The sequence below is a fragment of the Ictidomys tridecemlineatus genome, chromosome 4, assembly GCF_052094955.1.
Source record: "Ictidomys tridecemlineatus isolate mIctTri1 chromosome 4, mIctTri1.hap1, whole genome shotgun sequence".
NCBI lineage: Eukaryota > Metazoa > Chordata > Mammalia > Rodentia > Sciuridae > Ictidomys > Ictidomys tridecemlineatus.
This window is the reverse complement of record NC_135480.1, coordinates 208,363,590-208,385,815: the sequence shown is the minus strand read 5'-3', so window position 1 is coordinate 208,385,815 and position 22,226 is coordinate 208,363,590. Positions and strand designations below refer to the sequence as shown.

Sequence of the window (22,226 nt, the reverse complement as noted above, 5' to 3'; positions counted from 1 at the left end):
CACCAGGCGCCTGAGCACACCTGTCACACCCATTGTTCTGAAGTCCCTCCCTCCCGCCCGCCCGCTGCCTGGTTCACGCGGCTGCTGAACAAAAACCTGCCCAGTTAAGATGTCTTGCTCTGCGGCCTCCCTGGGCCCTCCCTGGGCCTTCCCTGGGGCTCCTGGGCTCCGCCAAGCTGTGGCCTTCCGCTGCGCTCCTTGCCGCCCGGCCCTCCTCGGTCCTTTCATCCCTCACATCCTGGCTGAGCAACGTGGTGTCCACTCCCTTCTAAGGCTGAGGTTTTACAAGAATACACCACAGAAGCGAGCGTTTGCACCCAGGCCGAGGGAGCTGGCTGGGGACCCAGTGCTCTCCTCGCAGGGTGGTGCCTGCTGCCCACTGCCGGGAAACCTCCCACACTGGTTCTGCTGGATTTCTGGGTTTTGCTCAAAGACTTCTTTCCTATGATAGTTGCTCCTTGGGGCCTTTTTTACCCAAAGTGACGGACCTCTTTATGATCGTGTGATTATAAGACCTGCTGGAATTTGTACCGCCAGCCCCTCCACTTCCTCCAGGTTGAGGAAGTTCTACAGGCGTCAGAGGTCACCCAGTGCTGGCCTTCTTTCTAAGGCTGGGCAGCACCTGTCTGGCCAAGGCAGAACTTTGGTCGGTCCATGTCAGCACACCCCCTACCCCATCTCTGAGCCTCAGTTCCAGGAGAGACTCTGGTGAGGCTCAGGAGGCATTTCCTGCCTCACCACAGTCTCTCCTGCTGTAGGACCTGCCCTGGTCCTCTCTGTTGAGAAACAGTCCACTTGGTGGGCCTCCCTTTTCTGCTCATAGAGGGTAGGAGCTGGGCTTCCAGGAGGACCAAGAGAAAGTTCACCTCCATGGAGTCAGAGTCTCACCTCCAAGAGACCCAGACCTGCACCCCAAGCTCAGGAGGTTCCCCAGGTCCTCTCAGCTCCCCTCCCCACCCCTGACACCCTGCAGGACTCTGTTCTCCCGTGCTGAGAACATGCACACCCCTCTCTGACTGTGGGCCTTCTTTTTCCTCCTAGCTCTGAGCTCAGGGAAAAAAAAAATCCAAAATATGAATTATGTATTGGAAATTCAGGCAGAGCAATCACGGGCGATAAATAATTCCCAAGTACAGACACATTAGTTAGCTGTACAATCCACTTACAGGCCAACAACTGTCTTATTAGCAACAGGCTGAGAAGAAACCTCTAATGTGCAGCTTCAGGAGACACCGAGCCCTGCAGGCGTCCCACGAGCCACACTCCTGGGCCCGAGAGTCCACCGCTCGGGGTGGGAGCTCCCGCTCTGAGGCAGGTGGAAGCCTTGAAGAACATTCCTCGCTGAGCGCCGAGAGCGGCTGGTCTCATGCGGCGGCATCTCCTGGCTTGCAAAGGGACGGTTCCACACAGCTTGGGAACATTCTTAATGAACAGATAATAATTCTAGGGAAATTAGCACCTCAGCCATTTGCAACTCTGCTGGACGTCCTTTCATGCTTTGGGACATTTTACTCTCTGGGCTGTTGTTGTCCTTGTCCCAGTGACGTATTGGCGTAGTGATGATGATGGAAACACCTGCAAAAAGTGTGTGCGGAGCCAGGGTCAGCCTTGACCCAGAGCCTTCTTAGATAATTCCAAGTTACAGGTATGTCACCAGGGATCGAGGTGACTGGGGGTGCTCTCGCCAACGCCCTCTCCCTCCTCGCTAGAGTCCCTACGTCCCTGTCGCCCACAGTGGTGGCAATGCCTCTTGGTTTCCTGGTACAAGGCACATGGCATCAGCAGGTCTCGTCACCCTCCCTTCTGCATGGCTCTTTGTGCCAGGCACGAAGCTCCTGACGTGAATCATCTTCTTGAATCTCCAACTGTGACACAAGGAACTATCATCCTCACCCCCATTTTGCCCAGGAACAAGAAGGTGAGGGGCCTCAGCCTCTGGACGATCTGATCCCATTCTGCTGTGGGGTCAGCCGAGCGGCATCGTCGTCCCAGATTGCTGGTGGGGAGCCTGAGTCACAGCAGAGGAGCCTCCTATCCCAAGGAACGCCCCCCCCCCACCCAGGGTGCAGAGCCAGGGGAGGCTCAGGTCCCCGGCTCCAAGGCGCGAGCAGTCTGCCAGCTGCTCTGGGCCACCAGATTCATCTCGTGGACGACAGGGTGGCTGGGGACCTTCCTCAGGACCAGAGCTCCTCCTTTCACTCCAAAAGGTGGCTGCTGGCCCTCGGCAGGGCCTTGTGAGGAGCACGAGGACCCTGGACAGCTGGGGTCTTGCAGCCACAGTCAGGACCAGGCCCGCTCACCCTCCCCCGCACCTGGGCTCCCGCAGCCCTGGGTGGCCCTGATTTGTCACACCCTCCTCATTGCATGTCCTCCCTGCCTGTGGGCAGCAGAGCCCTGCTCCCTCCGGCGCCCCAGCTGCAGGCAGGGGCAGCGCCCAGCAGGGAGGCTGGCCCCGCAGACCTTCCTTCCTCGGAGGCTCGGTGGCGCTCTGCTGGGATCCAGGCTTGCTCTGCAATTTAATGCCTTAAAAGCTTCAGCTTTCTCTCTGGGTCAATTTTCTTCCAACAAAATATTAAAATTAAGCTTTGAAAGCCTGCCGCTGTGGCCTGGGCCGCAGACCGGGCAGCAGAGCCCGAGCTCTGCGTCACTCTGGCTTAAATATTTAAAGAGATGCTGGGTAGCAGAGAGCTCTCAGGAAGCCTGGGGCTGGAGGGCGGAGGGGTGCCGAGAGGGACATCTGAAGCCTTGTCTGATGTGGGCAGGAGCCATCTGGCAGGCACTGCCTCGGACCCCAGGGTGGCTCCTACAACGGTCCTGAGGACCAGCAACAGCGACAGTGACGCTGCCTCTGCTGGCCACCTGCCTGGGGCCCGGGAGGCGGCCCACGCCAGAGCTGCACCTACAGATGGGAAACCGCCCAGAGAGGCCAAGCGAGAGCCTGAACCACGATCCGGGCACCCGGATTTGGGTTTTGCTCTAGCGTTTTCTTCTTGTTCAGTCCCCAGACGGCTCCACTAGAAGGAGCATGGTCCTCACAGCCCCAGCCCGTCATTTCCCAGAGGGGAGACGGAGGCTGGGTGGGTCCGAGGTCACCCAGGTAGGTGGGGTGGGAAGAGCAAGTGTGTCTGTCAATCCATTCGCCACTCAGCTGTTCATCTCATGGACGTGCAGAGCATGCAGGGACCTGGGATTATCCAGTGGGTGAGTGACCGCGTGTCCGCTGGGCCGAGCAAGCACAGCACTGGACATGGCAGGACCTTAAGGTGGGCATGAGGTAGGACAGGAGAGACAAGAAGGGGCGGGAAGGAGACACACGGGAAGGACCAGAGAGTAGGATTTTAACTCAGAAGTTCTGCCGTGTTTTCAGGGCCGGCCACCCCTGAGCCTGTACCCCTTCCAGGCCTCTCACTCCCAAATTCCTGAGAAATATGTAGCTCTACCACGCACTGTTAATGAACACCCAGTGAGCTGATTAGGCAGAGAGAACTGTCCAGCACCATCTGTGGCTCGGACGATGGAGACTGCGTCAGCCCAAGGATGCTCCGCTGACCAGGCCACCAGAACCCGTCTTGAGATCACAGGCTGATGTCACTCCCACGCAGCTGTGTATACCTTCTCCTCCCCAGGTCTGAAGAGGAGAGCCCGGCCCCCCACAGCGTGCCTCCCCTCTGGAGCCGGCCGCGTCCCCTGAGATGTAGGTCTGCCTTCCTGGGCCAACCTCTGTCAGGGCCTCTGACTGGCGTGTGCTGAAATTCTTTTCTGTCAAGTATCCAGGAGGCACGCTGGCCCTCAGTGGGTTTCTCCTTCCCTCTGGCAACTCCTGGACCCTCCTTTGGAGACACTTGTCCTCCTGAGACAGGCAGACCCTGGATCCTGACCCCACAGAGTGGAGCGGGAAAGACAGCCTACAACCTGGTGGGGGCAGCTGCTGGACTCGACTGCTGTCTCTGAGCCCAGGGGACGGACCTGGTGGAGGTCCAGGCTTGTGTGCTGGAAGCAGCTCGGTGACATCACTGAGCTCCTAGCTCCTGCGCACGTCCATGGAGACTGCTCGTACCTGGATCTTCTGGCCCAGCCTGGGTCCACTGTCCCTACCCTTGGCTGGGTTTCTGGGAACGAGGAGGGCACTCTGTGTGTTTCCCTGCCCTCCTTTCCTCCGAGGACTCCACAGGGGCCTAAGGGAAGGTCACAGCACCTGGTCAGAGCCAGCGCTGCAGGAAGGGGACATCACAGCACCTGGTCAGAGCCAGTGCTGGAGGAAGGGGACATCACAGCACCTGGTCAGAGCCAGCGCTGGAGGAAGGGGACGTCACAGCACCTGGTCAGAGCCAGCACTGGAGGAAGGGGACGTCACAGCACCTGGTCAGAGCCAGCACTGGCAGGAAGGGGACGTCACAGCACCTGGTCAGAGCCAGTGCTGCAGGAAGGGGATGTCACAGCACCTGGTCAGAGCCAGCACTGGCAGGAAGGGGACGTCACAGCACCTGGTCAGAGCCAGCGCTGCAGGAAGGGGACATCACAGCACCTGGTCAGAGCCAGCACTGGCAGGAAGGGATGTCACAGCACCTGGTCAGAGCCAGCACTGGCAGGAAGGGGATGTCACAGCACCTGGTCAGAGCCAGCCAGCGCTGCAGGAAGGGGACGTCACAGCACCTGGTCAGAGCCAGCACTGCAGGAAGGGGACGTCACAGCACCTGGTCAGAGCCAGCGCTGGAGGAAGCAGCGTTTGTCCTTTCCCCTCTGCCTGGGGCTGTGCTCCCCCTGTGCCTCTTCCTGTGCCTTCACGGCTGCCCCTCCCCTTCCCTGGGAGCAGTCGACTGCCTGGACACGGGCTGGGAGCGGGACAGCCTTGGGCGGGAACTCACCTCAGCCCTAAGCGCTGCGAGGGCTCGGCCAGCCTGGCCTCCGCCTGGCCTTTGGTCTGCAGTGTGAGGAGATTGACAGCAGGTGCTGCTGGTCCTGAGACAAGGAGAGGGTCCACATGGAGAGGCCCTCAGGGACCAGCACAGGAAGAGGCCAGACAAATGGCATCCTGTTCCTAGAGCCCGGCTCAGCACCCGTGTTCTGTCCCGGGGTGGAACACTGCTCTCCACATCTGCAGGCCCATGAAGGGAACAGCTGGAGCATGAAGGGACATCAAGACTAGAGAGAGGAGCCAGCGGGTCCTGCAGGAGCCCGGGACGCCGTCCAGGGGTGAGCCTCCCCCAGGCTGTATTGAGGACCCACCAGGCCACAAGCCCCCTGTGCGAGAAGCCAGGGCAGTGCGTAGCCTGCTTTGTCAGGTAATGAAGTCCTAGAGTGGCCCCATGGCCCTGCTCCATCCTCATGGACACCAAGTGGACTCTGCCCAGGACCCCAGCGGCACTGTCCCTTGGCACTTATCACAGCTGCAGCCAATCTGCATAAGTCAGGAACTGGCGGCAAGCACACGAGCGACCTCACAGGCTGGAGGTCAGGTCTGGCTGGGCCTAACTCCGGGCATGGGCGGGGCACCCCTCAGAGCTCTGAGGACCCTCCACTTCCGGCCTCCCCTGTCCCACAGGTGCCCAGCAACCTCGGTGCAGCATCTTGGTCTCATGCGACCTCTCTTCATCGAGTGCCTGCCCTCCCTGCACCTCTCCATGGCCAGCACAAGTGGCCCCTTCAGCCAAGTCGCAGCTGCAGGAACAGGGCCCGGGAGCTCCAGCAAGGAGCCTGCAGGAGCTGGGAAACCCTCGGGCATCGAGGCCCTGTCCCCTCAGGGTTTGCCCCTGCAGGGAAAGCAAAAGTCTCCAGGAGCAGGACAGGCCTTCTTCAGATGCCCACCCTCAGCCACATGCAGCCTCCTGCCCCCAACCACTGACTGACCCCTCAGCCTCACCTCCGGCAGGCCATTCCCTGGGGGCCAGGGCTGGCGGAAACCCTGCCCGTGCGGCAGTGGGGCAGTGTCCAAGCATTCAGAAGATGGAGTCCTTGTGCCCTGACGGTAGGACAATTGTCACCAGGCCAAGCAAGCTGTGGGCAGCCTGCGGGTGCCCTCCTGCTCAGACCCAGAGTGGGGAGATGACCACAGACTCATGGCCCCAGGAGCCGGGCAGCTACAGAGCTACGAGTGCCAGTGCCTCACTGCGTTGGGACCGCGGGAGCGGGGGACGGCCAAGCCCCTCAGTCCCCGCCCTGCTGCCTGGCACAGGCTGCAGCTCCAGCCACTGAGCGCCAGGGTGACAATGTCTCACTGAGCAAACCCTGGTGGCTTCAGAGGCTTTCCAGTCATGCTAGTGGCCTAAAAACCGCGTTCCACGTCACCGGGGTGAACGGCTTCCCATCGCCGCGGAATCCGCTGCAAATACTGTCAAAAATCAATGCTGAGATCCACGGAATCTCTTGGCGAGGTTCACAGAAAAGCACAATCTAATGGTGGGAAGCTGTTTCCAGCACCAGACAAATAACGATCGCACACATTTCAATTCCCAGCGGCCGCCTCGTGCGTGACTTCAACACTGGAGCAGACGCCCGCCTGGCGTCCACCCTGTCACACCTCTGGAATGCCCACCCCAAGCCGGGCAAGCGAGGGACCCTCAGGCCTACTTCCTGCTCTCCACCAGACACCGGGGAGGACAGGCCCATCTCCTGGGGAAGCAATGTCCACAGCCTCGGGAGGAAAGGGAGGCGATGGCTGTGAGATGTGGGAGTGGCCACAGTTGGTGTGGGGACAAGCTTGTGGGGGCAGAGGCTTGAGAGCTTGCAGCCTGCAGTCACCCACTGGAGCTGGGCAAGGGCCTGCTGGCCTCCCAAAGGGGAAAGTGCCCAGAGGGCTAAACGCAGGCAGCTGGGTTGCCCCTATCCCTGGGCCTCTGTGGAGCTTCCGGACACTCTGCCAGTGGAGCCATGAGCACCAACCCCCAGGGCCCAGCACGGGTGGCCAGCTGACTGGGACAGCCACATGCAACCCAAACACGGGGGACCAGGGTCTGGGCTTCTCTGGAGATGCAGCCCAGAGTAGCCACATGGGGCGGGCACATGGGACGTCTTCAAGAAGGCCGTGGTCCAGCCTGCTGTGAGGGCTGAGCATCCTTATTCCCTGGGGAAGGGGCCAAGCGAGTGCACAGGGGGCTGTGACTTGGCAACACTGCTCAGGGTCGGTGCCAACAGGATGCAGTTAAGGTGTGGAGACTGAAGTTCAGAGAGGTGGGAGGCGAGGGGACACTGAGGACAGGTTGGAGCCACAGAAGCAGCTCCCTGCCGGGAAGCATCTGGGTGGGGAACACGGCAAGGTGACCAAGCCAGAGTAGCCAGGCCGGCATGCAGCTTCCCTGGGCCAGAGCAGCCTGCAGGGCACACACGGGAGTGAGCTGCTCCGAGCAGCTGCCTGGGTCCAGGGCAGGCACAGACAGCCAGGGTCATGAGCCCAGAGGCTCTGTGCCCTTGAGGGACAGGTGCTACTTTCTGTGCCACGTCACACAGCTGGAGGCGGGGGTGAGCCAGAGATGCCCACTGGGCACCTAGCTCAACTGCAGACTCCAGTCTCGGTCTTCCTCTGAGTCCAAGGCGAGGTGCCTTGGATATGCAGGCCAGCACTGTGGGATGCAACTTCTAGACTGGACCATCTGGGCCCTCGGTATCCATCCCATCTCCTGCACTTACACACTCGGACCTGCTCTGTCCGGCAGAACTTCCTGTGGGATGGAAATGTTCTAGAATGCAGTGGCCCGAGGCGGCAGCCAGGAGCCACACCTACCACTGTCTTGAGAAGGTGGTGGCACCCTGAGAAGCCGAGCTCCCGATTGTGCAGAAGTTTGCCTGATTCAGATCCAAGGAGTGAGGGTGGCTCCTGCAGCCAGAGGGAAGAGCCAGCTCTAGATGTCACTGTAGGTCAGAGTGACCCACCTCCACCCCAGATGGCCTTGGGCAGCTGTAGAGCAGGAGCCATCTGTGGGGCCTCTGAAGCCCTGTGTGGCCATGCATCCAGGCTCCAAGCCTGTGAGGGAACTTCAGTGCCAACAGCCCAGTGCTGGGGACCATGGTGGGCTCAGCCTTTGGGGAACAGGGTCATGACAAGGGCCAGTGTACACGGAGGCCAAAGTGGGCCTCAGAGGGCTGCACGCCTTTGTCCCCCGGAAGGCCCCCACCCCCACTGCCTCCCTCTGCAAAGGCAGGTCTGGGCACCTTCCCACCATGGGGCTGTGAGGACTGACTGGTCCTCACAGGAGGGAGCCTCCGATGCCCAGCCCACCCCTGGGCTCTGGGGGCAGCCTTCCAGGCCAGCTCTTGCAGGGTGTCCTCCGTGCTGTGTTTGTCACTTTACAGGGGTAGTGGGCAGGCCCAGCAGGGCTGGCCGCCTGTGCTCCTGAACAGCCCCTGTGCAGACCTCCAGGAAGATGGAGCTGGGAGCCCGCCTTCCTCGGGGTGGCTGGGAGGAGAGGCAGTTGCCATGGAGACGGCATCTGGCCTATTCACTCGAGTTTCAGAGGCAAACGAAGAGATAAGAGAAACGGGTGAACCCCCAGACGCGAGGCCTCATTTGCTTTCACCCTCGAGCCTGTGCGTGGGGCTGACGGGGAGGGGAACACGGTAAAGCTCTCGAGACGACCCAGTTAGGGTTTGTCCACGGCTCTTGGATACTCGGCGCACCCGGCCTGGTTGGACTGTTTTGCTGCCAAAAGATTTTGCAGCATCAGATTCTTGGCAGTGGGACAAACAGAAGGTCAAGGCCAGACACAAGCTCCTCCCACCCCAGAGGCCTCAGGCAGGGCCAGGAGGGGCAGCCGTCAGCACCCAGGGCACTGGAGCTGGAGTGGGAGGGAGGCGCCCACACAGACACCCACCTCCTGGGGCTGGGGGAGAGGACTTGGGATGAGTTTGCAACCTTGGAACGAGCACCACAGAGGAACATCCAAAGGATAAATATGCATTTGTATGTCCATGCTGCACGCAGGCACACTCGCATGCACACACACACACACACACACACACACACTCCCCCGTGCATGCGAAGTGCTTGCTCGTGAGCATTCACAGCTCCCCTGGAGCCGGGCTGTGCCAGTGCCAAGGGTGCAGGCTGAGACACGGGGCCTCAAGGACCTGCCATTGGTGGGGACAGAGAAACCAGCGCCTCTGACAGCTCAGGTGAGTCCTGAGATGGGGGAGGAGGGGGCTGCATCCACACCAAAGAGCTGCCCCCTGGAGCTGAGAGAAGGTCCCTGGGAGGCTTCCTGGAGAGGGCAGCATTGGAGCTGAGCTCTGGCTGATGCCTGCACCATGCAAAGAAGGCACAGCGCCAGGTGGTGGCCTGCCGTGCTCAGCCTGGCCAGGCTGGGGGCTCAGGGATGGTCAGCAGGAGAGCTGGACAGGGCCCCGCCCACACAAAGGGGCATGGCCCACGGTGGCTCCAGTGCCAGCCTCCTCTGCCACCTCTCGCTCTCTCCCTGCGAGGCTTATATTTTCATTCTTCCAACTGTGGAGGGAATTGCAGGCTCGAGGAGCTGGGCAGCACCCCAGGGCTGTGCACACCCCACCTCTCCAGGCAGCGCTCCCGTCCCCAAACCCACCCCGCACAGCCAGGCCTCCCCCTCGCCCTCCTTCATCTCCCTCCCCAGAGCTCTTCATGTATTCGCTTGGCTCTTTTCACCAGGATCAACCTATGTGACCGTGGGTGGCAGGGAAGTGACCAGGCAGGAGCCTGCAGCACAGGCCCCGCCTCCCAGAGCCCACCCTCCTCGCCCCCCCACCGTGGGCCCTCTCATCTGCCAGGTCCCTCTTCATCTGCCAATCAGGAGTGTTGGCTGGCACTCACCAGGACCCTCGGCCCCGGCCCAACTCTGCCACCCAAGGGCCCAGAGCAGGAGAGAGGCCAGCGAGGGCCACGAGGCCATATGCAGCAGCCAGGCAGGAGGACCCGGGGAGTGACCTGGGAGGAAGGGGCAGGGCTGACCCAGGGTGAGCACACCAACCCTGTCCCTCTGCTGCTCCTCCTGGCGTCCTGGGTGACCAGCAGCAGCGGTCCTCCGCCCCTAGCTGTGGCCTGGAAGGAAGGATCCCCTTTTCCTGAGAGCGCTCTGTGGGGCTGTCACTTGCGGGCCTGCCCAGGGCGCCTCACCCCTCAGCCTGTGGTTGGGGAAACCGAGGCCCAGACCTCCCTGAGCCCCCCAGGTGTCTCCCAGACCATCCCTCCTTGGAGGTGGCTTGGAATCAGTGGCCAGTGGGTGGAGGGTGGGTGAGGGATGCGGTGTTCAGTTCCTGGGCATCCCTGTGTCCAGCATCACATTTTACCTCACAGACGCCAGTGGGAGGCTGGTGGCTACAGGCTGGGCCGAAGCCCCTGCACTTCAGCAGCTGAAGACCCTGGAGCACAGGCTTGGCACCAGGGGCTGAGGGGGTCGCCACACACAGGAGAAAATGCCCACAGGCGTCCGAAGGAGGAAGGAGAGACCTAGGCCTGTCCACCACACACTGAGTGAGCCTAGGACCAGAAGCCTGAGTCACAGTGCACGGAGAGCAGCAGGAGTCCTGAGGCACGGTGGCTCGGTGGCACGGTGGCACAGTGGCACGGTGGCACAGTGCTGGGAAACAGTAGCCTTGGTCACGTCAGAGCCGTGCATGTCCCAGCAGGCCACACCAGAGGGTTTGCCCCAGACAGAGGCCTGTGCCACACCAAGGCTGCATGCAAGCAGTCACCTGACCCACTGTGCCCAGAAACGGTGAGGTCCCCAGTGGGAGAGGCTTCTGAGCTCCGGGTGTGCGTGGCGTCACAGACAGGGAGCCCAGAGGTGCTCACAGGGGCCTGAAGGCGGTCGATTCCTGCGACCTCAAGGAAGAATGGCCCATCGCCCCTCAGGGAAAAGACAAACCAGCTGCCCAGCCGCTGCCCTGCAAGCACCAGGCTGTCCCTCTCAGGCTGGCTTCCCCTGCAGGACAGCAGATGGGGCCTTTGGACTCCTTTTGCAGCCCTGAGCTCATGAGTCCGGACCTGTGCACTACTTCCCACCTGTGGGCACAGATGGGAGGCCCCGGCTCTGCTGAACAGGGAGACCTGAGTGCAGACGCTCGCCCGCTCCTCCCTTCTGTTCTGGGACAGGTGAGCACCTGTCCTCGAACTCAGGATCAGCTGGGGCTGCCGTGAAGACACTGTGTGAGCTTGGCGCCTCTGGGCCTGGTTTTCGGGCTGTAAAACCAGCGGCTGGAGCAAGGTGATCTCCCAGCTCACCCTCCAGGACTCCCCGACCCCTCAGTGCTGCCAGCAGGTCCAAACAAAGCGAGCACCTACAGGCCCCAACCTATCGCTATGTCCAGGGTCCGACCTCAGTGGCAAAGGCGTCTCCTCCCAAACTATTTACCCCCCCGCCTCCGATTAGGGCTAATTTAATGTGCTCTGCAGTGATCGGAAGTGACTGCTTCGGACCAACGGCCTCATCAAAACCTTGTTGCTGTATTTAATCTGGAATTAAACTGTTTGCTGTTCAAGGTCTGGTGTGAGCACTTCATGAAAGATTGATTGTTTTCCTTTATGAGGCTGTGATGCTAATTGCTCGTTGTTGTGTGGGTGGTGCAGGAGGAAGAGGCTGATTAAGAAAATAAGAGGACCTGAGCTCCCGGCGGCCCGGTCAGCCCAGCTCTCTGCTGCAGGAGAGGGTGGGGGCTGCAGCTGTGTTTGCCTGGGCTCTTCCCCCACTGGAGACCACATCCACGCTCAGGCCCTTAGCCACCTCAAACCACTAACACCCTGGATAGGAGCTTCTGCCCACAGGGCTGGGAAGCCCAACCTTGGGAACTGACCCTCAGTAAATGAGAAGATGCCCATCACCCAAGCTGGGACTCCGCCCTGCCCAGAGGCACTCCTCAGAACCCTGCCTCCAGATGGACATGTCCTGTGTCACAGGCTCCAGCCTGAGCCCTAGGCCAGAAAGGCTGATAAACAGAACCCCATTACCATTCTACAAACCTTGAAGGACCAACTGCCCATCCTGGTCTTCTTCAGAGCTGCCCAAATCGACTCGACTATAAAACGTTTCTCCACGAGCATCCCCGGGGCCTTGACTCTGCTTGTAGTACATCAGAGTAGAAAACTAAGCACGCACAGGGCGTGGACACCATCAAAGTTCACGAGGGTTTTTGAGGAGGAAAGTCTTGCTCTCTTAGGTCCGGCCTCTGGAGGCATGCAGATTAACTGACAAAAGACGGACTGGTGAGAGAAGAGGGGTACAGATTTTATTAATATTTACACGCACAGAAAGAAGTTCAAAGGCAATAAGTAAAACTCAAAGACACAGACCCCAGGGTTTAGATTCAATCTTAACAAAGAAGAGGAGACTTGGGCTTGACGGATGGCGAACAGTGGAAAGGCGCAGAGGCACGGGGAGCGAGCCTGGTGGAAGGGGAGAGCTGTTATGGGCCTGCTCTCAGGCTCCTCTGGGTGCCACCTCTGCAGCTCCAGGCACAGTGAGGTTTATGTCTTGCTTTTAGGTAGGAAGAGGAGGGAGGAGAACCCATTCTGGTCTGATTCTCAATTGCTTTCTTCTTAAAGTAACTCTCCTGCCAAGGTGGCATGGGTTAGGTGGCCCATCCTGGTGCCCTTCAGGGTCCAGAGGGGGAGTTCACCCTGAACCTGAATCAGAGCAGACTGTGCAGCGTGGGGGCCTCATCAGACTTCTAAGCTGAATGTGGCCAGATTTGAGCTCCACATGTGTCCCTGGCGGAGTTTGGCTGTAACAGCAGAAAAATGGGACAAGCTAAAGGTCGAGCCACAGGATCCGACAGCAAACCGGCTGCATGCATGCGATGACGCCCGCTGCCGCCCGCACACGGGGCAGCCACACTGTGGTGAGAGGGGAGGTGCAGTGGCAGCCCGAGCCAGGGCCCTGCTGGGGACGGATGGCAGGACAGACTGGGCGGACAGGTACCCCAGAGGGGCTGGGACGTGGGGGCTGGGCCGCCTTCTCACTGTGTCTGAGCACCTGCCTCAGCAGCAACTTGCTGACCTCTCTCTGAGCTGCGACTCAGAGAACGACCAGGCCCCAGGATGTGACGGGGCAGCTGGTGCCTCTGGCTCAGGCCCATCCCAAGGTCCAACCTCCCGCCTCAAACTCAGTGACTGGAAATGCAACGTGGAGACAGCCCCCGTCCACCCGTCCACCCGTGCAGTGCAGGACACCCTCAGGCTGTGAGAGCAGATGCCACACAGAGGAAGGCCCCAGGTCATGCTGTCCCCTCTCTCAGGGGGGGCCACAACCTGGTGCTGAATCTGCAAGTGTCTCTGCTTCTCCCTCATCCCTGAGCATGGCCTGGCCTCCTGCAGAGCACGCACAGCCTTCAGGAAATGGGCCTGCCCTGTGGGGCACACTGCCCCTCACTGTGGAGAGCGGGCAGGACCACAGCCTCAGTATCCATCCCAGAGCCACCCTGGACTTTCCTCCAGTGTGTGGTGTCCGTGCCTGCTGGCCGTTCCTGACTTTGAATATCCAAGGCCACCGAGGCTGTTGGTCCCACAGATGAAGAGGCCTAGGCCACTGGGAGTCAGCAGCAGCCCACAGCCAGCACAGCTCCTCTGCCCTCCTGGCCTCCCCAGGGCTCCCCAAAGTGACCAGGAGGCCTTGGATTCATGGTGGGTGGGAGCGTGAGGTTCCCACAAGCTCTAGGATGAAGCAGCAGGCTGCAGAGCACAGGGGGGTGAAAGGCCCGTGCCCCCTGTCCCTGGAGGTGGCCTCAGACGGGGCCAGGTGGCCTTCCCCCTCCCACCCACCCCTGCACCTGGCCCTGGTCCTGCATGGGGCAGACACCCAGAGACCCTGGATGTGTGGGTGTGGGGGCTTCCCTCTGGCCCTTGGCCCTGAGATGTAAACCAGCAGGGACAGGTGAGCGTGAGCGTGGGGCTGGGGCTGGACAGGTCACACACACACAGGGGTTGAAGGAGAAAGGACCCAAGGGGGCAGCGGCCCGGCGCGTGTACTTTTTAACAAATGATAAGCTCGTGGAGAAGAGGCAAGACGTGGGGGTGTGGGCCGGGGCTGCAGCCACCGGGCAGTGACTCGGAGAGGGCCGGGACACCAGGGCGGGATCAGAGCTATCTGGCTTCCTGTGCAGACTCACTTCTGCCTCTGCTCCCAGCCACAGTGATGAGGACTTCCTCGCCCTGGAGCGGGAGGAGCAGGGCATTGCCAGAGGAGGCTCCCTCCCCAGGGGTGCTTCCCGCCTCCAGCCTGGACCAGGGGAGGCCGGGGCCAGGGAAGGAGGCTCAGCCTCGGAGCCCTCAGGCATCCTCAGAAGGCGGAAGGTGTCCTGGAACGTCAAGGATGGAGAGTGGCCTTTTAGGTCAGACTTCACTCCCTAAGTGTCCCGCGAGCAGGTGATGTGACTTGCGGGAAAGCACTGGAACTCCTAGACACACAACTGCTCTCGCTCACACGAGGCCCAGGAAGTCCTCCTGGCAGAAAGCACAACTCGCAGGAAGTTCACCCTCCCCCAAAGGGCGATGTGCCCAGAGCACCCTCAGGTGTGGCTGCAGAGCCTGGTCCCAGGGTGCCCCTGGCTGGAATCCTGGGTGGCCTTTCCATCCCCAGGAGGCAGCCAGGCTCGAACCTCCCTTATCCCTGTGGCTCGGGGACCCTGGGAGCAGCAGGTGGGCCTGGATCCCGCCAGCTGTGGCCCTCGCAGCAGGAGCCCCTCATCTGAAGAAGTTCCACTCCCGTTCCCCTCTCGGAGGCGAGCTGGCGACGCTGTCCTCTCCAAGGTTGTCTGGATCTGAGGAAGCAAGCCGAGGAAGGCCTCATGGTCGCCAATCACCACGTGGACGAGCGTGGTTATTATCTCTGTCCTACAGGACGCAAAGTGAAAAGGAACTCAGTCCCAGTGCTTGGGCCCCTCCTTTACCTAAACCCAGCTCCTTCCTAACCTTTGTGGGGATGGGTCCCCCACGCATGTCACCTCCCAGGCATGCACACACATACACAAACACCCTCCAACCCCAGAGACAGTAGGTTGTCTCCTCTACCTCCTTGTGATGGGTGGATAGGTGGATGGATGGATGATTGGTGGAAGGAGAATGAATGGGTGGATGGACGGTGGATAAACGAATGGAAGAAAGGATGGGTAGACGGATAGATGGATAAGGCTGGCTGGATGGATGGATGGAAGGAAGAAAGAATAGATGGGATAGTGATGAATGGTGGATGGATGATGGATGGATGGATAATGAGTGGAAGAAAGAATGGATGAAGAGTTGGTGGAGGATGGATGGATGGAGGGATGGATGGTGGATGGATGGGAGGACAGGTTGTAGATGAATGGATGGGTGAAGGTTAGTGGATTGCATGTGCTGATCAGTTTGTCTTAGACCTTCTCAAAAAGCAATTTGTCTACATGGTGGAAAGATTTCAAGATTCCCTGTAACAATAGTGGCCACGGTGGGGGTGCTCTGCACCTCCAGTGCATGGAGTCCTTGGGTGCACTCTGGTTTTGCCTTTACCCGTGGCAGCAGCAATAGGTGTCTCCCTCAACATCTGTTATCTCCCTTTGAGTCAGAGAGGCCCCAGGGAGCTACAGAAGGCCCCTGGATCTTTGTAACCTTCAGAACAGATGGTCCATGGAGGCCAGTGGGGGGGGGGGGCCTGTGAGGCTCACATCTGCGCTCTGACACCTGCTAGTAAGGTCTCAAGTGCCACCCTACATCTTACAGGGGACCAAGATCTGCTCCAGGGGAGCCACCTGGAGATGGGCCTGCAGACCCCTGAGCCACCAGCTTCTCCCCGGTCCAGCTGCTCCTTGGTGGAAGGGGTGGGACCACTCAGAGGTGGGCTGTGAGGGAGCCACAGGCACCTTAGGTCCTCGGCCTGGCGATGAAGTAGCGTCTCCTTCTTTACCTGTGGGCCTCGTCATATCTTGGGACTGTTTCCCCCGGAGCTGGTCTCTGCTAGGAGGGCTGGACAGGGAGACCCAAGGCTCCACGCGAGGTGCTCCTCGATCCTGCTCCCGGAGCCCCTCCAGAGCGCAGCTGCCTCTTCTCTGGAGCAGCTGGGGGAGCACTGTCCCCACTGCCCGTTAATCCCTGCCTCCTCCTAGCCTCACTCCAGGCACTGCAGGAGAAAGTCTCCGCGGCCTGGGATCTGCTGAACGACTCGGCCTCTGGCCTCTGGCCGAGGATGGCAAACCTCCCTTCCCAGAGTCCTTCAGGCCCTTCCTGCCCCTGGGCAGCCTGACGGCTCAGCTCCCTTTACCTGCAGGGACTGTCCAGGGAAAAGGAGGCCCTGGGGCCACAGCCTGAGACCCAACGCACCCAGCTCAGACCCCAGTAGCTGGGCCAGGGCAAGCAGGAGAGGCTGATCCGAGGCAGGAAGGTGGCTTGGGCAGGGGGTGCCACGGTGGGTTCCCACATGTCACCCAGAGGCCCAAGCGGTGCTGCTGGGAGGTGGGGGAGCCTCTAGGAGCAGGGCCTGGTAGAAGGAAGTTGGGTCATGGGGGGCGGGCCTTGCAGGGGATGCTGTGACCCCACCCCTCCCACTTTCTTTGCTTCCTGGCTGCCATGAGGTGACAGCCTTGCCCTGTCACCTGTTCCCTGTCATGATGCACTGCCTCCCCACAGGTTCCAGCGACACTGGACTCAGATCTCGGAAACCATGGCCCCAAATCAGCCTTCCTTCCTTTTAGGTTGGTTTTCTCAGGCACTTTGTCACGGTGGCAGAAAGCTGGCTAACACAGGCACAAGCAAGGGCAGAGGGAGGACAGTGACGGAGGAAAGTCTGCTTTCTACTGGGGGTCGGTCAGGGCAGGGGCCACCAGGAAGGGCGACAGGGTTCCCACCTCCATCGTTCTGCCTCGCTTAGGACTTCCCCTCTCCCCCGGGTGAGTTCTGGGGCGGCACTGACAAAGGGCCACAGAGCAGGGGCCGTCTCACAGCAGGAAGGACGCATCTGAACACCAGGCACGGGCAGGGCGGCCCCTTCTGAATGCCGGGGAGCGGAGGTCGCAGGCCTCTCTGGGGCTTCAGGTGTCCACCTTCACCTCGCGCTGTGCGTCTCTGCATCCAAATTTCCTCTTTTTATACCGGCACCAGGCCCACCCGACGACCTCATCCTAACTAATTACCTCTGCCAAGACCCTGTTTCCAATAATGCCACACCCTGAGGTCCCGGTGAGGGATCACACGGATCTGTGGACACGTCAGCCCACAGCACATCTGTCCCTCCATTTGGTGCACTTGGGCTCATCTGGTCAGTGGACAAGCCATGCTGCCTCTGATGGGAAACACCCATCAGGAGGTCATTCGATGGGGCCTTGGGAGGCCAGCCCAGCTGCACCGTGAATGAGGGCCAAGCTCAACCCCTCTGAGCCCTGCCTGCTGCTTCCAACCAGGACCATCCCCCCAGCCGACGGGCGCACCTCGCCTGCCTTGCTCCACCAAACTGCAGAAGCTGCGCCCTGGGTCCCATCCCTGGAGGCCAGGCCACTCTCCGTCCAGAGCCGCCTGGTTCACAATGTCCATTTGCTCACATGAGCTCCTGCTTGTCCTCAGGTGCCCGAGTGCACCTCTCGGCACCGCTGGTACTCAAGTTCATGCTGACAGCTTTGCCAGCTCGGCCACAGGCATGGGACGAGACTCCCAGGAACATGCCTCCCAGGGACATGCCTCCCAGGGACATGCCTCCCAGGAACATGCCTCCCAGGGACATGGCACACCCTTGTCAGGCTGCAGCATGGCTTTGCTTTCTGCCACAGAATCACCTCTGGGTTCCGTAGCCAGCCACTGGACAGCAGGTCCTGTGCATCTCAGCCCCGGCCAGCGTGTCTCTCAGGACAGGACCAGGGCGAGCTGCATGTGCAGGAGGTGCCTCAGAGCCCACGGGAGGCCAGTCCTTGACGGGGCGTGACCCTTCCGCCGCGTGGCTCCACGCACTTGCTCCTTGGCTCTGTCTTGGAAGACACAGAAAGCAGCTTTAAATTCCAACCCACGCTGCTGGGAAAACAGACGCCCTAACTAGAGCTCGACAAGGCGTCTTCTGCTTTTAAACCAAGGGTATTTGGTCAAAATATTGTGTCTGAGTGACTTGTGCGCGCGCTCTTCATCCCCTCGGCGCCGCGACGCTCTTCACCTGAAATCAGCTCGACGCCTTTGTTCTGCTCTTCCCCATTCCAAGGGACCCTCCTTCCTACGTGTGTGGACACAGTGTGGTGAAGTCGAGGAGGTCCCCGCCCCTTCCTACCCACCGTGTGGTCCCCGCTGCCCTCTGTGCAGGGACCCGGCCGCCCAGGTTCTGGCTGGTCGTCCTGGTATTCTCTTTCCCTCCCTCCCCCTCCTCTTCCTCTTTCTCAGCCCTTTCTTCCTTACAGGAAGACTTCCCCTCCCTGCCACCCCCACCGCAGCAGCACACACAGCACAGCCCGGTGGGCAGCTCACTCCCCAGGGACACAGCCGTCCTCCTGCTTTTTCAAGCTGCGTGGGGCACAGTGTGACTCGTGGGGCTTCTGCCGCGGTTCCTCTGCGTCCACACTACAGACCCAGGTGCTGCTGGATGGCCTTGGGGTAAGAGCTCCGGTGTCTTGGAGGGCGGCCTCGGGCTGCTGGGCGGGGCAGCCATGCCCTGCATGAGACAGGGCCATGTAACAGTCTTGCGATAGCCGTCGCACAGGCCCCTCCACAAGGACAGGGCCAATTCTCACTCCCACCACCCACCTCCATCCACCGGAAGGACTGGCTGCTGGATGGTGCGAATGGGATCTCCCGAGGCTTACTTGACGTTTCATGTCACTCTTGTGGACAGCCCTTCATTTTCACTGTGTCCTTCCTCGCTGGGTTCTGGCCTTGCCCGGAGCCCCTGATAGACAGGGATTTCCCACCTCTTTGGTGAAGCAGGACACATTCACTGAGCGCGCAGCACTGTGCCCACGTGAACTCGTTTGCTCTTCCCCGTTTCATAGGTGGGGACACCGAGGCCTGGGAAACCCAGGAGTGTCCACCTCTGAGCTGACACTCTCCCAATGCCTGCCGGGGCTGGGAGGCTCCCTGCTGGAGGGCTGGCGACCCGCCCTGGCGGTGCCTGACCCCAGGGCCCATGCCCTGGTTAAGGATACTGGAACAGCAGCCTTGGCAGTGGTCCACCCTCTCCCCCTGCAGAGCCCCCACCACACCGTGGCTAGGAGCCACTGGGGCACCCGGGAATGAGCACCACCCAGACCCAACGGATGCCAACAGTCCTCTACCCAGAACCTGCTCCCTTGGAAGGAATTAAGAAGGAGAAGCCGGGGACTGTCCCTGGGCAGCCGCCCTCCTCCCTCCCGCTGGCCCTCCTGAGGGTGGCATTGATGTTCCCACGTACACTTCAAGTCTTCACTGCACCTATGGCCACAAACAGCACCTATGGCCACCCCTTGGTCCAATGGGAACACACATCCCTGTGGATGGCTGCAGATCTAGTCCCTCATTCCCACTTCTGCCTTGTTTCCACTGTAGGAACTGCCCTGCTTCTTTGTCCAGCAGCACACAGGCCCGTCCAGGGGCAGATGCTCCTTCAGCTGCACTGGTTCTGCTGCTGCAGTGGGAGGCGCCCACCACGGCTCCACGTCCTCCTCAGGGGCTGGTGACAGCAGACCTGCAGCCAGGTGGCTGCTTTGATCCACACTTGCACGTGCAGGCAGGGCCAGCCATCTGTGCAGGTCTGACCACCTGTGCAGGCCTTTTTGGATCACGTGGCTCCCTCTCCTCAGCATCTCCTGGTGTGTGTGGACTAGCCCTCGTCCCAGCAGGAAGCACAGTCTAGTTGGGTGACGGAGGGCAGCTGGCTGTGCTGTGGGCAGCCTGAAGGGCACAGTATGACAGGAGGGCCACCTTGAAGAGGGGCCCAACAGCCTGTGTCTACCCCATACAAGGAAGCTGCTTGCTGCTCCCGCACCGACTGCCTGTCCCCAGATGCAAGAAGATACAGGGAGACAGAGGGTTCACGGTGGCCCAGCACCCGGGGCTCAGGCTGGGAGGACACTCAGGAGGAACTGAGGGGATGGGGGGCCTCCAGCCCTCCTTTGTCAGAGAGAACAGCCAGGGACACCTGCACCGTGTCTCCACCTCTCTGAGCCTCCGTCTGTCCCAGATGGACACAGGTGGACGTTAGTTAAAGCAGGGGAAAGAGATTTCAGTCAACCGCTAGAGCACAGCAAGGAACTGCGCCCTTCTAGATTCAGCACAGGCGACGGGTGTTTTAAAGGGAGAGCAGGGGAGTGGGGTTCAGGGGAGGCGGGACGCTGCTCACTGAGGGTTCCCCAGGAGCCTGGCTGCTGGCAGTTACCCAAGTCAGGCCTGTCCTCTCTGACCACGGGCAACGGAGGCCGGTCCTTTCAGATGGGCACCCTTCAGGACAGTGACTCTCTCCAGTTCTTGAGAGGGACTCCCCTGAGCTTAGGAGTAGAGATTCACAGGGGCCAGCCCTTTAACATGTGTACGAAATGCAGGCCGGGGAGAAAGAGGGAGGGAGGGAGGGAGGGAGGAAAAATAAAGAAAAGAAAGAAAGAAGAAGGAGGGAAGGAGGACAGGAGGGAGTGGGACCGCGGGCCAGGGCGCCACAACAAGCAGCAAGTGGTCCCAGCAGCAGGAGCTCTCCTGCAGGCACCCGGGGGCTGGCCCGGAGGCCTTGCTGGGCTTGGTCAGTGCAGGGGTTGCTCGGGGTCGACCTGTGGGAGCCAGGCTCTGCGGTCCCCAGCCTGGTCCCCAAGTTGGGAAAGCAGCAGGTGCTCCAGCCCTAAGGAGGGAGGATCCAGTGAGGCCAGGAAGCGGGTGCAGCGCGGGGTGGAGCCCAGCTCTGCCCAGCTGCCAGCAAGCAGGGGCGAGAGCCCTCGGCCAGGTGGGGGACCTGCAGAAGGGCACTCAGGCGGGCTGGAGGGCACCTCCTGGAACTGACTCTTTCTGGGGATTATTTGGGTCTGGATCAATCGCAGAGGTATTGGTTTGGCCCCTTAAGATTGTGGGGAAGCCTGGATGCTAAGGAAATTCCCTCTCATAGAAGCTTCCAGAACTGTGGGAGTGGAGGAAAAGGGCTTTCCTCATCCGTGACCTCATGAGAGTCTTGGATTCCAGAGATGCTCAGGAGACTTTTGCCTGGGCTGTTGGTCTCCTGCAGACCTCGGCTCCCATCCCGACTCCCCTCCACTGCACCCTCTCAAAGGGAGTTGAACACAAGGAAAGTGGTCTCACAGGGAACCTCACCCAGAGGGAGGAGCTCAGTGGGGGGCACTGGGCGGATCCAAGTGAATCCCGAGAAACAAGTCCACTGCAACCCTGTCCTCTGGGCTGCCACTCACCACCAAAGCAAGGACCAAGAAGCCAGACAAGAGCATCTGGGCCGAGAACAGATGTCCTACAGCCCCAGAGCTGCTCTGCAGGAGAGAACAATCCATGGCCCTCCGCCCCGCGGAGCTGGGCATGTTGACAATCCTATCAACCAATCACCAGAAGAAGGGAGATACAGACCATGGACTTTGAGGCTAATTGAGGGGACAAGTGTATATTGAGGAAAGACAGGAAGAGGAGAAGAGCTGGAGAGGGGGAATGGGGGAATGCTTTAGGATGTCGGTCCGGGCAGCTCTTCTAATAAGGCCCAGAGCACAGGAGGCATGAGCAGAAACCCTCACGGGGCTCCGTCAAGTTAAAGCCCCCGCACAGCCTGGGAGACAGGGAGTGGAAGGAGCACCCAGACTTCAGGGACATGCCCTTCCCCAGCACAGAAGGAGAGGTCTCAAAAGTGGGTGACAGGCGGCTGAAACAAACCTCAGGACGTGGGGAGCCTGTCAACACGTAGACACTCTTGAGCACAAAGTAATCGGGGTGGCGATGCGCTACTGGGGAACCAGAAAGCTCCGAGCTGGAAGCCAGGCGGGCCCTGCTAAATAATTCATGTTCAAGAAGACATCAAAACAGAAATTAGAACATATTTGCGGTGGCAGGTAATAAAACATTATATGTCAAAACTTGAGAAATGCAGCTAAAACAATATGTACAAGGAAATTTATAGTGCCGAACAATTATTTTAGAAAAGCTGAAAATGTGTGAGCTAAGCATCCATCTAAAAATATGCAAGAGAACAACAGGATAAAACAAAGAAAGTAGCAGAAATCAAATAATAAATAAGAAAGAGAAACATAGGCCAGAGAGGACTGGAAACTGCAAACCAGCTCCCTGGGACAGGAAGCCACTCTGGCAGTCTTGGAGACATGGTCAAGATCAGACCCAGTCTAGACTGGTACAAAGTATCAGAAACGGAAACCTGGTTACTCCT

The 22,226-nt window shown here is 60.1% G+C and overlaps 2 long non-coding RNA genes across 4 annotated transcripts in view; both read right to left on the bottom strand.

Moving 5' to 3' along the window:
* Nucleotides 1-12,161: 12,161 nt before the first annotated feature.
* The window catches only part of LOC144377415 (uncharacterized), a 51,064-nt gene continuing 40,999 nt past the window's right edge, over nucleotides 12,162-22,226 (bottom strand). The window contains exons 2-4 of one of the 3 annotated variants that reach the window (XR_013438399.1): nucleotides 17,347-17,877; nucleotides 15,645-16,984; nucleotides 12,162-14,785 (exon numbers count right to left, since the gene is read on the bottom strand). This is a non-coding gene — a long non-coding RNA (uncharacterized LOC144377415). The remainder of the gene's footprint in view (nucleotides 14,786-15,644; nucleotides 16,985-17,346; nucleotides 17,878-22,226) is intronic. The other 2 variants (XR_013438400.1, XR_013438401.1) reach the window with 2 other exon arrangements.
* On the bottom strand, nucleotides 17,886-22,220 carry LOC144377418 (uncharacterized). Its single transcript, XR_013438407.1, has 3 exons — nucleotides 21,719-22,220; nucleotides 18,638-19,759; nucleotides 17,886-18,545 (listed from the first exon to the last, which is right to left on the bottom strand). It is a non-coding gene; the product is annotated as an uncharacterized LOC144377418 (long non-coding RNA).